The following is a 16,007-nucleotide window of genomic DNA, read 5'->3' on the forward strand; positions in this document are numbered from 1 at the left end:
ACATTAAACAACTTAGTGACTTGATAGTGTGACACTACTCTTTGACTCATGTGAATCATAGACTGAGAATAACATCTGTTGTGTCGTTTGAACGGGGGAAACTTTGAGCGCAAGCTAAGAGGCACTGAGATAAGCATGCAAATTGCCTTATTATTATGGGTGCACACTTAATAATAACGTGGGGTGCATGCAAGTCCCAGTGAGGCTTATCAAGCGTGAGAAGGGTTCTGCCTTACTATGTGTGAACTTGGTAGTACGTGAATATCAGTATGATACTTGACTCCCATCTCGTTTCGATTTCTAAATCGGTTTATTCCCAACTATAAAAACATGAGTGGACGAGGACACGGACGTGGCAACATCAACATGACTCAGGCTGAGTTGACTGACCTAATCAATACCCGTGTGGCTGAGGCTTTAGCAGCCTATCAAGCTGGTACGGAATGTACTAAGTACTCTTACTCTCATATTGCGTACACGTCTTTTCACTTCTATAACGTGTTTCCTTCCATCATTTAGGTCAGCAAGCGCAACCCCAACCTAATCAACCTGCGTGTACGTTCAAAATGTTTATGGACTGTAAGCCGCAGACCTTCACCGGGATTGAAGGGGCTGTGGGACTTCTGAGATGGTTCGAGAAAGCAGAGTCTGTGTTCGCTATCTGTAACTGTCCCGTTGGGGACAGGGTGAAATATGCTGCGGGTACCTTGGCAGATGGTGCCCTAACATGGTGGAACGCCCAGGTACAGTTGTTGGGCATCGAGGCAGCGAATGCCACAACCTGGGAAGACTTTAAAGAACTGATCAGGGAGGAGTACTGTCCTCGGGATGAGGTCCAGAAGTTGGAAAACGAATACTACGACTTGAAGATGGTTGGATCTGAAGTCGAAGCGTATGTGAAGCGATCGTATGAACTGGCCGACATGTGCCCGAACTTGTCCCGGCCTATGTCTCGGAGGATTGAGTTATTCATCAAAGGGTTGCCTCCGCGTGTGAAGAGTTTGGTCACTGCAGCCCATCTCAATGATTTGACACAGATTGTTCGTCTGACTCATAAGATTGTGGACCAAGAGGTCGAGAGCAATTCGTTACCTCCGCGCATTTCAGCCACTGCTGCTGCGGCACCCACTGCTACTACATCTGCTAATGATAACAAACGGAAGTGGAGCGACTACGACAAAGCACCCAGTGCTGGTCAGACTCAGAAAAGGCCAGACAACAACAACAACCGCAGCATCAGCCAGTCGTCTTCTGTCAATCAGGGCCAGGGAAGTGGCCACAGCCAGGGTTCGTATGCAGGGAAGAAGCCACGATGTAACAAGTGTGGCTATCATCATTTCGGGGCGTGTAGTCGGATGTGTAACAGGTGTGGTAAGGCGGGCCATGAGGCCAGGGATTGTAGGGCCCCACAGCCCAAACACCAGCAGCAACAGAACCAGCACAACCAGAGACAACAGGGACAACCACCCCAGCAGAACCAGGGTTTCAGGAAGGGGTGCTACCAGTGTGGGGATGAGGGTCACTTTAAGCGGGATTGCCCTCAATTAAACCAGAACGCCAACGACAACAACCGCCCGAATAATAACAATGCTGGGAACAACAACAACAACAACGGCAATAATGGGGGAAATGGTGCTCGCGGCAGAGTGTTCCAGCTTGGAGCAGGGGATGCCAGGAATGACGGCAACGTTGTAACTGGTACATTTCCTGTTAACAATCGTATTGCTTCTGTATTATTTGATTCGGGTGCCGATTGGAGTTATGTGTCCCTAGAGTTTAGTCAACGATTAGGGATAACCCCAACACCTTTAGAAGTTAAACAAGTAGTAGAACTAGCAGATGGTAAAACGATAGAAGCCTCGAATGTCCTTTTTGGATGCAAACTAGATCTAGTGGGTCAAGTGTTTGATATTGATCTTCTTCCCGTTACGCTCGGTAGTTTCGATATAGTGGTAGGCATGGATTGGTTGTCCAAGCACCAAGCGGAGATTTTGTGCAAGGAGAAAGTTGTGCGTATTCCTCTCCCAGATGGGGAGTCATTATCAGTTCAGGGACATCGTAGTGGAACGATGGTTGGTATTATCACGGCCATGCGTGCACAGCAATATCTACAAAAGGGGTATCCTGCACTGTTAGCGTTAGTTACCAACGCTCAGTCTGAAGAAAGTAAGATCGAGGATCTACCAGTGGTGCGAGAATTCGCTGATGTATTCCCAGAGGAGCTACCAGGGTTACCTCCCCACCGTCAAGTAGAATTTCAGATTGATCTTGCGCCGGGAGCGGCTCCAATTGCTCGAGCTCCTTACCGGCTAGCACCTGAAGAGTTACAGGAGTTGTCCAATCAACTACAGGAGTTGTTGGATAGGGGTTTTATTCGACCCAGTTCGTCGCCTTGGGGAGCCCCAGTTTTGTTCGTAAAGAAGAAAGACGGGTCATTCCGTATGTGCATTGACTATCGGGAGCTCAACAAGGTAACCATTAAGAACCGCTATCCGTTACCACGCATCGACGACTTGTTTGACCAGCTGCAAGGGTCAAGTTTCTATTCCAAGATTGACTTAAGATCGGGGTATCACCAGGTAAGGGTTAGGGAAGAGGATGTTCCCAAGACGGGTTTTCGAACACGCTATGGACACTACGAGTTTTTGGTTATGCCGTTTGGATTGACTAATGCACCAACGGTTTTCATGGATCTCATGAACCGCGTATGTAAGCCATATCTTGACGAGTTTGTTATAGTGTTTATTGACGACATCTTAGTCTATTCCAAGAACAAAGAAGATCACGAGCGTCACCTACGTCTCATCTTGGAACTTTTGAGAAGGGAACAGCTGTATGCGAAATTTTCTAAGTGCGACTTTTGGATTCGAGAAGTGCATTTCCTTGGGCACGTTGTTAGCGAGAAAGGGATACATGTGGATCCTGCGAAGGTGGATGCAGTTAAGAATTGGGCGGCACCAAAGACTCCGTTAGAGGTGCGACAATTTCTTGGTCTCGCAGGATATTATCGGAGGTTTATTAGAGACTTCTCGAAAATCGCTCAACCTCTCACCTCGTTGACACAGAAGAACACGGTATACTCTTGGGGAACGAAGCAGGAAGAGGCCTTCCAGTTGTTAAAGCAGAAACTTTGCAGTGCACCGATCTTGTCGTTACCAGAGGGTACCGAAGATTTTGTGGTTTATTGTGATGCTTCGATTCAGGGTCTCGGTTGCGTGTTGATGCAACGCGAGAAGGTGATAGCTTATGCTTCTCGTCAGCTGAAGGTGCACGAGAAGAACTACACGACACACGACTTGGAGTTAGGAGCGGTGGTATTTGCGTTGAAGATTTGGAGGCACTATCTGTACGGTACCAAATGCACCATCTACACCGACCATAGGAGTCTTCAGCACATCTTCGACCAGAAAGAATTGAATATGCGACAACGACGATGGGTGGAATTGTTGAACGATTATGAATGTGCCATCAAGTATCATCCGGGCAAGGCGAACGTTGTAGCTGACGCCCTCAGCAGAAAGGATAATGCACCTAGGCGTGTGCGAGCATTGCAACTCACGATCCAGTCCAATCTTCCTTCCCAGATACGAGACGCTCAGTTAGAAGCGTTGAAACCAGAGAACGTTCGAGCTGAAGCTTTACGTGGCTCGAGGCAACGACTAGAATGAAAGGGAGACGGTGCTTACTACGTAACTGGACGCATTTGGGTCCCATTCTTTGGCAACTTACGGGAACTTGTAATGGAAGAGGCACATAAGTCACGTTACTCCGTACATCCTGGATCAGATAAGATGTACCATGACTTAAAAACTACATACTGGTGGCCTAGCATGAAGGCTCACATAGCAACCTACGTCAGCAAATGTTTGACTTGTGCTAAAGTCAAAGCGGAACATCAAAAACCCTCAGGTCTACTGCAGCAACCAGAGATACCCACATGGAAGTGGGAACAGATCGCTATGGATTTTGTGACAGGATTACCCAGAACTCAGGCTGGGAACGATACCATTTGGGTGATTGTTGATCACCTCACGAAGTCAGCACACTTCTTAGCAATCAAGGAAACAGATAAATTTTCTCAGCTGGCAGCAGTGTATCTTAAGGAGGTGGTTTCTAGGCATGGGGTGCCAACTTCTATCATTTCAGACCGAGATCCGCGTTTCACTTCAGAGTTATGGCAGTCAATGCATAAATCGTTTGGTTCCCAACTCGACATGAGCACCGCTTATCACCCGCAGACGGATGGTCAAAGCGAGCGCACCATCCAGACACTTGAAGACATGTTGCGGGCGTGTGTGATTGACTTTGGAAAAGGATGGGAGAAGCACCTACCGTTGATAGAATTCTCCTACAACAACAGCTACCATTCAAGTATTAAGGCAGCCCCGTTCGAAGCACTATACGGACGAAAATGTCGTTCACCTCTCTGTTGGCATGAGGTGGGTGATAGTCAGATCACAGGGCCCGAGTTTGTGCTTGAGGCATCAGAAAGCATTGTGCAGATCCGAAACCGTATGGCCGCAGCTCGCGACCGCCATAAAAGCTACGCTGACAAGCGTAGTAAACCGTTGGAATTCGAAGTTAATGATCGCGTTATGTTAAAGGTCTCACCCTGGAAGGGTGTGGTGCGTTTTGGGAAACGTGGCAAACTAAACCCTCGCTATGTAGGACCATTCAAAATTCTGGAACGAATTGGAAAGGTGGCCTACAGGTTGGAATTACCCGCTGAGTTGGGTAATGTCCATGATGTATTTCACGTATCGCAGCTAAAGAAGTGTTTGGTTGATGAAACACTAGTTGTACCATTTCAAGAGCTGAAGATAGATGACAAATTGCAGTTTGTCGAAGAACCAATTGAGATTATGGATCGGGAAGTTAAAGTTCGGAAACACAGCCGTATACCGATTGTGAGAGTTCGTTGGAACTCAAGACGTGGTCCAGAGTTCACATGGGAACGCGAGGACCAGATGAAACTCAAGTATCCACATCTGTTCCCCAACGACCAGGCGAAATCTAGCAAATCTAATGTTGATGCAATTAGTGAATTTCGTGACGAAATTCCCATTCAAGTGGGGGATGATGTGACACCTCGGAAAAACCAGTAAACGAACGATATAACTTACCTAGCTCCCTCAGTGAGTGCATATCAAATTTCGGGACGAAATTTCCTTTTAGTTGGGGATACTGTGACAACTCGTAATTCGAACCTACTTTTGTGTAACGTTACGTGTTTAAGTGAATTATTCTGATTGAATGAATGCATGATTTTGTTATATGGTATGTAGATTAATTGAATCAATTGCACAAGTCTTACCCGATTGCACAAGTCCATGTGGGCCGGTCGCACAAGTCCTTATGGACTCCACATGAACCGAATGGGCAGCCATGTTGGGTTCGGCCCATCATGTTGTTTGATTAGCATTAGGTTATTGTAACCACCTCACATTTGTTAACAAAGCACAACACACACAAACCCTAACACTTCTCTCTAGAAGCCGGCGACCCTCCCCATCCCTCGAAGCTCTCTTTGATTTCGTTCCCTCTCAATCGGTTAGTGAATTATGTTTTGTTACAAGGTGTTATGATTCGTGTTTTGATATTATGGTTAGAATTGTAGACGTGATTTTGATAAGGAACCGTATGTGATGTTCTTGTTAATCGGCTCACATATAGATTGAAAGATAGTGTTGATAATCGGCTAGCTTAGCTTGTTCACGAATTGCTTACATGATGAAATAGAAACTGTTGAATGTTAGTCGGCTGCTAGGGTTTTGATCGATGGATTAATTTTGATGTTTGAAAGTGCACAAATCTTATATTTCGGATTGAATGTATGGCACGTGTTCATGTAAATCGTTATGTTTATAAGTGATGTTCATGTATGGTTCGGTTAGGGTTCTTGAGAAAGCATTTGAATTATGCATGTTTGATCGGTTTTGGTGTTATCAGATTTGTTAGAATGGTGTTGATTGATTTGTTAATTAGTTTGGTAAACTTGGAAACAATGTAACTAATTTCGTGAATGAAGGAAACTTGTAACCGACTTGCATAATATTTGGTAATTAAAACAATCACACAAATCTGATCCGAGCGCACAAGAGGCCACTCGCACAAGGCTTCGTATCGCACAAGGTGCCCGGATCGCACAAGAATTGTTCACTCGCACAAGGTTACTGGACCGCATCGGTTGTTGTTAAGTAGTTGGGCCGCTCAGCCCAAATTAAACCGCACAAGTCCAAATCCAGTCGCACAACCCAAGCAGATCGCACAAGTCTGCTTGGATCGCACAATGTCACTTAAATGTTTCTTGTTGGGCCGAACAGGCTATTGGACTGTTTTGTTATTGGGCCGGATGCAAGGCCGATCGCACAACCCATTGTGGATCGCACAAGTCGTGCGGATCGCACAATAGGTTGGGCCGCTATTGGTTGGGCTTTATCCTTGGACTATACAAATTAGACGTGATGGGTACTTGAATGCTACTGTCAATGTGATAACATGAATTATGTGTTGCCATGATCTATACGTGCTCGTAACGTGTTTACTCGTGTGAAACCTATGTGCTTTACCTGAACCAAACCTGACTTATATGGTAATCCTGTTAGGACGTGATTGACCACTTTTAATTCAAGTAACTTTGGTATAATCTGCCGAGCAAACCAAGGTGAGTTCATTGCATTTTCTCAAGCATGCGTCCCGGTGGTTTGGGACAACTGGTAAAAATTTGGAAGGGAAACTTTGGGTAAACAACTTAATCGGTTTTGGGTATTGAACATGGAATCTATCATCGGATTGCCTGGAGGGCAATGGGGGTAATTAGTTGATAGCGCTATTAGGTGGGAAACCTCACACCGGGCCGTAAGGACGGGCGTGAACTAATTATCTGGGTTTGGCTATGGTTGTTAGAGGCACACTCCTCGGATACATATGGGCACACTCCCTAGGGTATCTAACGAAGGCAACATAGCAATCGGCCGTTAAGGGGTACCCACTCCCCGGATACACATGGGCACACTCCCTAGGGTATCTAACATGAGCAACATCGTAACGCAACATTGTATCGCACTAACATACATCTGGTAACTCAACACGTTAACAAAACCTTGAACTCACCAGCGTAGTCTGACACACTTGTTTGCATGCTTGTAGGTCGTTAACCTTGGAACATGGACTTGCTATCTGGGAGTGCTGGAGTGGTCATGGATCGAAGCTATTGGACTACTTATAATTGATACATTGGTTTTGAGTTTATTATGAAACAATTGCTAAACGACTTATCATATGCTTCCGCTATATAACTCTTTATGAATTGATATTATGTGTTGACATTTAATCTTGGCAATTAATGACATGTTTTATTTAAATATTTATCATTGGTTCAATGTGATTGGTGGCTCAGACTCTGATGTGTAACACGCCTCGCGGGGTTTCCGCAGGTGGTATTTTGGGGGTGTTACACCATAGCTCGGCCGAAACCTCCCCTATATACTCTCACCATTTTCGACTTTTGATCATCCATTCAAGCTTTCTCACAAGGTACACAAAGGTGAATCACGAAGTGTGGAGCTCACGGATCATCAAGGACCTCCCTCGTGTGCTTTTATCCACTCATTTTCTCTAGTGTTTCTTCCCTAACTTTAAGCTAGTAGTAAGCTCCTTGTTAATCCTTGTTTACTCCATGTTTTTAGTGGTTAATAGTTATATCATGATGAAAGCATATAAACACTAAAGATCATAAACATAAAACTTGAACATAAGCTTTACATAGGATGAAATAACGCTAGAATGATGTTATTTTGAGTACTATGATGTTACTTGGTTATTACTAGTAATATGATGATTGATCATCATATGGAACTTGATAAAGCATGATTAAAAACATGGTTTAACAAATTAGAGGTGATTATGTGCTTGTATGAAATAGTCATCTTCTAGTCTACACATGAACTTGAAAGAAAAATGATTGTTCTTGAAAAATAATAAACCAAGTGAACTAGTGATCTTGTAGAACTAAAACTTGTGAATGATTTTCCTAAATAAACCAAGTCTAAAAGACGGGTTTTGAAGGATCATAACTTTTCTTGCATATACATTATTTTTGAAAATTAAAAGGAGTATAAGGATGCAAGTGAAACATGAAAATGTGGTAAATAAATATTTTTGTAAAATATGTTCACAAGTTGTGAACATCTAAAAATCACGAGAATGAGATTTTAACAAAAGTAAACACACTTTGGAGGGTAACTAAACCCACTAAACGCCATACCAAGTTACTACGCGTTTTTATGAAACATCAAGTTCATGTTGGTTGGTAAATAGAGTAGTTTGCTCTTGGTAAATTGTTGTTGATTGTTGAATGATTTTTAGAAAAGAAAATGATATGCTTATAGCATGGACACCTCCATTTACAAAGGAAACTCTGGCGAAATTTCATAAAAATTCCAACACTTAGAAATTATTCATCTAAACAAGTGTTTACAAATATGTTTTAACTTTGTCTTTTAAAATAAACTTCGTCATTAGTTTTGTTACAAAATACAAAGTATCGGAGGTTGATTTTTACAAGAAAAATGGATAAATATATATTTAGAATATATATTTTATATTAGGACACTTTTGTGGATACTTGTTTATTTTGTGAGATAGTTATATTATTTTAGGGTAAAATAATGTAACTTAACAATATAACTTGACATTGAATTGTGTGGTATGTGATAGAAGTAATGAGTAAAAAAACCGTACGTAGGATACGTGTTATGCATATCGTTATCCGTACCTTATTAGGACGTGCTTGATTTCTGATTATTAGAGTAACTAATCTAACCGAGCAAACCAAGGTGAGTTCACACTTTCTAAGGCATGGGATTCCCGGTGGTTGGGAATGGGTTAAAGAATTAAAACGGAACCTACATATCCTCCTTGGGTAGGATATGTTCCACCATCCTCCATGGGTAGGATGCCAATATTAATCATGCGTATTCTCCTTGGGTAGAATACGTACGTTCGTCCTCCTTGGGTAGGACAACAACCTTAAAACTTACTAGACAAAACTCTATCATTAAGTCCCTCATTTTATATCGACTTAATCGCCGAGGCCAATGGCGAGCGGGTCATTAGTTAATAGCGCTATTAGGTTTAACAAACCTCACACCGTACCAGTCGGATGGGCGTGTACTAATGGACTATGGCAAACTGTCAATGATGATAGACATTGACGTAGGGCACAACTTATTTTCGTTAGTAGTCGATATGGTAACGGTCTAGTGGTTCACATGGGGAAGCCCCCCACTGATCATGGATATGGTTTGGGTAATAAAGAAGTAACTGGTTAATCGTATTTTCAACTATGGGGTAACCCCCATGGCAAGTAAGCCGGCAAAAGACAAACCATGTTTTTCGGAAACAACTTAAAACTAAACAACCAACCGTGAACTCACCCAACTTTGTTGTTGACTCGTTGTTACATGCCTTAAAGGTCGTTAGATGCTTATGGAGCTTGCACGAGGAGGAGGTCGTTGTGGGATATGGACTGTTATGTCCCGTGCTAAACATTTAATCCTTATGAACTTATTAAACTTACGAATTTGTTATAACCCCACTTTTCGTTGATGGAATAATGACCAATAGTTTTTACTAGAAGCATAAACCTTTAAATGTACTAATATCATTAATGCATAATTTTACAAAATTTGGGCATGACCCGTCCGTAAAACGAGTATACTCTTGTTCGAACCATAATCAAGACAAATACCATTCTACAAGATACTACTAAAACCAAAACATCGAATGCTAAAAAGTGTGTCTACCAACAAATTGTACAAAAAGATATTTTGACCCAAAACATTAATATCAACTAGCGGAAGCGCTTGGCATCACATATGAAGAACACGTGCTCGCTCCAATTCGCCGAGTCGCCTAAATTGAGGATTTACCTACATTTAACAACAAGCTTTAGAAAGTTAGTCATAATACTTATTTTGCTTACGATACCACTTTATAGTTGCATTCGTTTATATACTTTCATTACTCTTACGCATTCGATTACCCATTTAAATGGGTTAAGGCATATACTCTCATAATGAGATTCAAGCATACCACTTACGACCCGGTAACATCGGGTTAAATGCTTTCAACATAAATCTTTCGTTCTATCCGTATAACGGATTGAACTTCATACTTTCGTTATTGAATTCACGACCACCCGTACTAAACGGTTGGTACCATATTCTTACTCGACATGGTTCGACTTGAACCGGTCGACTTGCATAGCATAATATAACCTTCGTTAGCATAACCAAATCCGCAAGGGATTTGCTATCTACTACTTTCTAACCACCATAATCATTGTAAGTTGTAACAAGGGTTGTTTTTCATAACATAAACGAAATGTAAATAAGGTTTTGTATGCAACGGAACATACGGTCTTGCGTGCCTTCCGTTTTCTTAGTGCTCGTACCTTCTTCCTTCACGCCTACATTACAACATTCATTCATTCATTTAGTCTATCTACTTCATTCTACCATTTTCCATGTTACACATACATTTATCTCTTAAGCATTTCATCAAACACTTGGTAGGCGTCATAATTAAGGTATAAGGTACAAGTCTTTAAAGCATATCTTTACTAGTTCATCATCACCCAACATTCACATCTATTCTAATTGCATAATTATTTCCTCCTACTTCAATTTATCTAGCATTCAAGTGTTACAAACGAGATCATATATCAAGATAACATACAATCTTAATCATTATGATCTTCCTAATCATAACATAATTTCACAAAGTGGGTTTTCACTACAACCCTTCATATAACCTAAATCAAACATGATTCTTGTTCTAGAAAGCAATTTCTAACTTAGATTTCCTACAATTGATACACGAAATCGTGATTGGGTTTAACCCCTCATTCTACAAATCATATTTTCAGAAAATTAAGCTTACCACTTAAGAAATTGGGGTTAGCTATTTGAATTTAATGACTCATGCACTGGATTAGCTTGAGAATTTGGATTCAATTGCTTGATTTGCTTGAGCTAGGGTTTCCCTTCCCTTGCCTTGTTCGATCGATCCCCCAGACACACTTACAGTGTGTTTGGGGTTATAATTGTTTTATTTATTTAACTTAACATCTTTACACTTTCACCCCCTTTACTTAGTTGTTAATTACAATTCTAATCTTAAAACCACATTTAACTACCATCTTTCCATAAACCCTTAACTATGTTAAGTCTATTATTTATCCTCACTTATTTTATTGTGTTATCATTTTTGGGGCGTTACAAGTCTACCCCTGATGTGCTAAAAGTGGTTCAATTAAATTAACTAAATTAAACCCTAAACTAGACTCTCTAAGTTTTAAATTTATAAAACTAAGACTCTCTAAACCCTAAACCACACGACCGGCAAGTGTACCGATCGATGCAGTATAGCCTAAGGAAGTCCGAGTATCGAACCCAAGAGACTTTACTAAATTACGCTAACGACTCTATCTAGACTTAGACTGACACGGACTTTAACTAATTGTTTATTTGATGGGGGGGGGTTAAATATCCTAAAATAAAATATTAAAATAATGCTAAAAGACTAGACGAACTAACCACGAACTCGAACGACGATTGAACTCAAGGATGATGAAGGAACTACCTAGGCTAGACGCAAGCTAAACTCAGAATAGATCTCTATTCGATGATTTTGTGGTATGGAAGCCGGGATCTTTGGATACTAAACCTATTAAGATACCACTAGGCCCCTCAAACACTCTCAAGGCGATTCTTATGGCACTACCTAGGCTGTTACGCTCACCGGTTTTCTAGATTTCCTCTCAGTCCTCTAGTTTCTTGAAAGTGCCTATATAAGACGCTCTACCTCTCAGCGCGAACGTCTAAAGCAACTACGGGTTTTAATCTTGGTTTAATAGACTATGGAATGTTAAGGACTTATAACCAAACCGAGACCTATTAATAACCTCGAGCCTCTCAGCGACAAGTTTAGCAGAATACTTGATTTTATTAAATTACCGAATATTACTTCTAAGGTTACTTACTAGATTTTCACCTTAAAGGATTAGAGATTTATTATGTGATATGGACACTCACCAAAACTTAAAACCCTAGTCCAACTCTATTATGTGATAAAGACCGTCACCAAGAATCGAACGAAGCAATAAACAATAATCAAACAATCACAAGCACGCATACGCACCAAGTTAAATTCCCATAACTTTTACAGTACAAGAATAATCCACAACCACGCCAAAAACTGAATAAAGAACCAAACTTTATTATGCTATTGTCATAACCTAGGTAGTACGAAAAGTCTAGCCAATAATCATTGTATCAAAAGACATAATAATCATAACTAATTCAGAATTCATCATGAATAAATAAAGAACAAACGAACAAGAAGAATAAACGAGAAGATAAAACCCGAAAATCTTTCAACCCGAGTGCTCCCTAGCCTTTCACGATGATTCCACGCCTTCCCGAACCTTCAAAAGATGTCCCAAATTCGTCCCAGACTCGTGTGTCTCCGTCCTCCCCAAAAAATCCGTCTCCTCTGATGCCGATCTTTAAAAGTGGCGTCCAACTCTCTTTTGTTTCAGCCGTATGCCCTTCTCTATATGGGCTTGTAGCCCAATAGAATATATATAGCAGCTTTTGTTTCGATCTCCAACAAATATATAATAGGCTTTTGATCACATGCCCCATCCCAATTCACATAAATAATGCATGACCTTTTCATCTTTTATGGCCCACTCTTTTTTCCTTTGCTGTTGTCGAAAATAATAGGCCACCCCCACTAAATATAATTTGTCCCTCCTTCCACTCATTTGTTTTCACAAGCCCAAAAGAAAATTAATTTCCCAAACTGATCTCGTGACAATGTGCATGGCTGGGTATTCCTTTGTTTTTTGGCGGCCCAGTACACGTTTAGAATTCAAGTCCAAGTTGATGTATGTTATTTGTCCACTTGTTTTTGAAAATAATAATAATAGCAATCCTCTTTTTTTTTATTTGCTTCCAACATCACTAAATTCATAACATTGCTAGCCTTAAACCCTTTAACGTTCTACTCCACTCAACTGGCTGGTTATTTATTTATTATTCTTTTTCGCTCCATTTGCACCAGGACCTGCCAAAACACAAATAATATAATATAATACTAAAACTAAATAAAAACAAATAAAACCTATACAAAAATTATACACTTTACACGGGACAAATATGTGTATTTTACTCTACATCAAATATCCCCACACTTAACCTTTTTTCGTCCTCGAAAAAGAATTGTGCAAACGGAATCATAGTCAAAATAATCATTCGGGACAAAAGCTTACATTACTTATTAAAATCGAAACTTGTGTTAGCCGCGATTGCAAGTATTCGTGTCCTCTTAAACCCAAACCCGGTTCCGAGCCCTTATCATGCAGTTTAGGTTCAAATATGGGTCAATCCACTTAGGGTCTCACACTAGAAATTCACAGGTACACCTAATCCCACCTCAAACTTATAGGACAAAGAGAACGATCATTGGACCAATTCCCAACCGTCTTATATCAAAACCAGGAGAGTTTACAATCAAAAATTTTTCTTTTTTTTTCATTTTTTTTCTTTTTTTTTCTTTCGTGAGTCTAGACGGTGCTTTCCCAAAACAAGAGGCAATCCGACTGTAGAGTCGCTATCCCCAACCACAGACTACTTAGTTTCGGTACTTTTTATTATTTTTTTTTTCTTTTTATTGTTTTGCACGGTCGATTTCACACACCCTAGCGGTAATCCGGCTGTAGAGTCACTATCCCCAACCCAGACTACATAGGAATGCATTACTTTCATTTAGTTTCTAGCTCACTTTTTATTCTATTTTTTTTATGATCACAAACTCTAACGGTTTTAACTTATAACGGTGCCCCTTATGTTATTTTTGGCGGTTTCAATTTCCCCACTTTTCCTAGATGAGAACCCACTAGTAGACCGACATTAGGTATGTTAAGATCAAAGGAACCCAGAACCGAACCGGGCCTACCCGCACATCCCAAACTAGACACAAGCTCAATTATTTAATCTCATATTATTATTATTTGCACCCGAACAAAAACCTCGACTTTTCTATCATTTTCCGTTTTTAAGTTGCAAACTTCTTATTCAAAAGACATTTTCTAATTTTTTTAATTTTTTTTTGAATTTTTTTTTGAATTTTGAATTTTTTTGTATTTTTATATTTTATGACTCAAGACTCTACTAACTAGACACTAAACGATAGTTTCCATCCCCACACTTAAACTCTACATTGCCCTCAATGTAAGATGGAAACCGACTCAAAAAACTAAAAATAAATAAGAAATAAAAAAAAAACTAGGGGCATAATTGGAAAGGACTTAGCTGGTAATATGACGCATAAGCTTCAAATCTCTCGTCCAATCCAGCTCGATCGTATAGCATTTCGGTCGCGATCGGCTTGACTCTAACTGGCATGCTTAGTAGATGCCTTATATTCGCTAAACAGCTCCGAAATCACCCGAATGGAGATTGAGTACGGGTGGTACATATTCAAACCTGCATAAACAAAAACAAGCAAACACCAAAGCAATACCGACTCTACACAAACTGACTCAAAAACTACTAACTTATACTCATTATACAAAAAATAAATGACTCAAAATACAAACTACCGAAAATATACAAAATATATAAAATTACAAACTCTACAAACCCTCCCCACACTTGAATTTAATCAGGAGGTTTCTCTTTGACCTGGACCCTGTCCAACCCGTTTAATTCCACCCGAACCTCAAAAATAGTTAAAAATTTACTGGTGGAATAATAAAATATTTTGAAAATTCTTAACGGGTCAGACCACCAAAATTTAAACATACCTGGAAGTAACCGAATGCGTGGCATGTATCGAGAAGACTGATCATGCGTGAACGGCTCCTTCCTCTCCATCTTGCCCCAACCTTCGATCCTCTTCCGGTTCAGAACCTTTTCCTTTCTTTTCTTTGCCTTCTCTCGTGGCTTTTCTGATTTTTCAGTTACCCCTACCACGGGCCAGCTGTGGTGTTCTTCCTCTTCCACCACCACTTCTTCTTGTTTGATGTCCGTCATTGGGCTTCCTTCAAGTAAAACTTCTAAGTAAGCAAGGTCTCCCTCTGGATCAAACTCCTCTATCTCTTCATCTACCGCAACCCATCTAGTTCGTCCCTAAATTCATTTTCCCAGTACATCTGATCTTCATTAGATGGCTGCTCAACTTCTTCATCTTCTTCTCCTTTTCTTTCTATCTCTATTTTTTCTTCCTTACTCTCCACATATCCCCATATTGTCTCTCCATCAGCAAGCTCGGGGAGCACTATCGCCTTATAATATGAGCTTTGAACTGTAATCCACTCATCATCATAATCGCCCCATTGTATTTGTTGCTTCTGCTCTCTGTTTCCCCAACCCATTTCCAACCGAGCAGCGATCGCACATTCTTCATACCAGTGTGGTCCACCACATTCTTCAGACCTTGGATCCCTTTGCCGACTGAGGTCACACTCTATCATTGGGCCTATTAGCCCGGTCAGTCGCTCAAGTATGCCGAACATCTTCAAAAACCTTGGATCCCCGCGCTCTTGAAGCTCTTTTATCAACTGCAGGCAAAGCATAATCACTTCCCTGAGCTTAAAGAAATGGGGAAACCTCTCCTTAGCGTCTGCGGAATACCCCTGCAAGGAATATTGCTGTGGCTGCACAAAGGGGTTAGCATAATATTGCGTAGAGGACCCCTCATATTGGGGGCATTTAACAGTAAAATGAGGTCCTCCACAAATTTCACACATAGTTACAAGACTCAAGAAAAATAAAAGACACGGACAATTAGACTCCTACGACTCAATATACAAAAGCAAGTAGCACGTATGTGTCAAGCAAGTCCAAACAAAGTAATCAACGCAATTGCCAGGAGTCCCCGGCAACGGCGCCAAAAACTTGATGTGCTAAAAGTGGTTCAATTAAATTAACTAAATT

General features: G+C 40.9%; 1 long non-coding RNA gene across 1 annotated transcript; it reads right to left on the bottom strand.

Annotated features, from left to right (window-relative positions):
- Positions 1-9,636: 9,636 nt before the first annotated feature.
- On the bottom strand, positions 9,637-11,066 carry LOC110918561. Its single transcript, XR_002581411.2, has 3 exons — positions 10,945-11,066; positions 10,421-10,471; positions 9,637-9,932 (listed from the first exon to the last, which is right to left on the bottom strand). It is a non-coding gene; the product is annotated as an uncharacterized LOC110918561 (long non-coding RNA).
- Positions 11,067-16,007: the final 4,941 nt, after the last annotated feature.

This window comes from Helianthus annuus, chromosome 16 (genome assembly GCF_002127325.2).
Source record: "Helianthus annuus cultivar XRQ/B chromosome 16, HanXRQr2.0-SUNRISE, whole genome shotgun sequence".
Taxonomy (NCBI): Eukaryota; Viridiplantae; Streptophyta; class Magnoliopsida; order Asterales; family Asteraceae; genus Helianthus; species Helianthus annuus.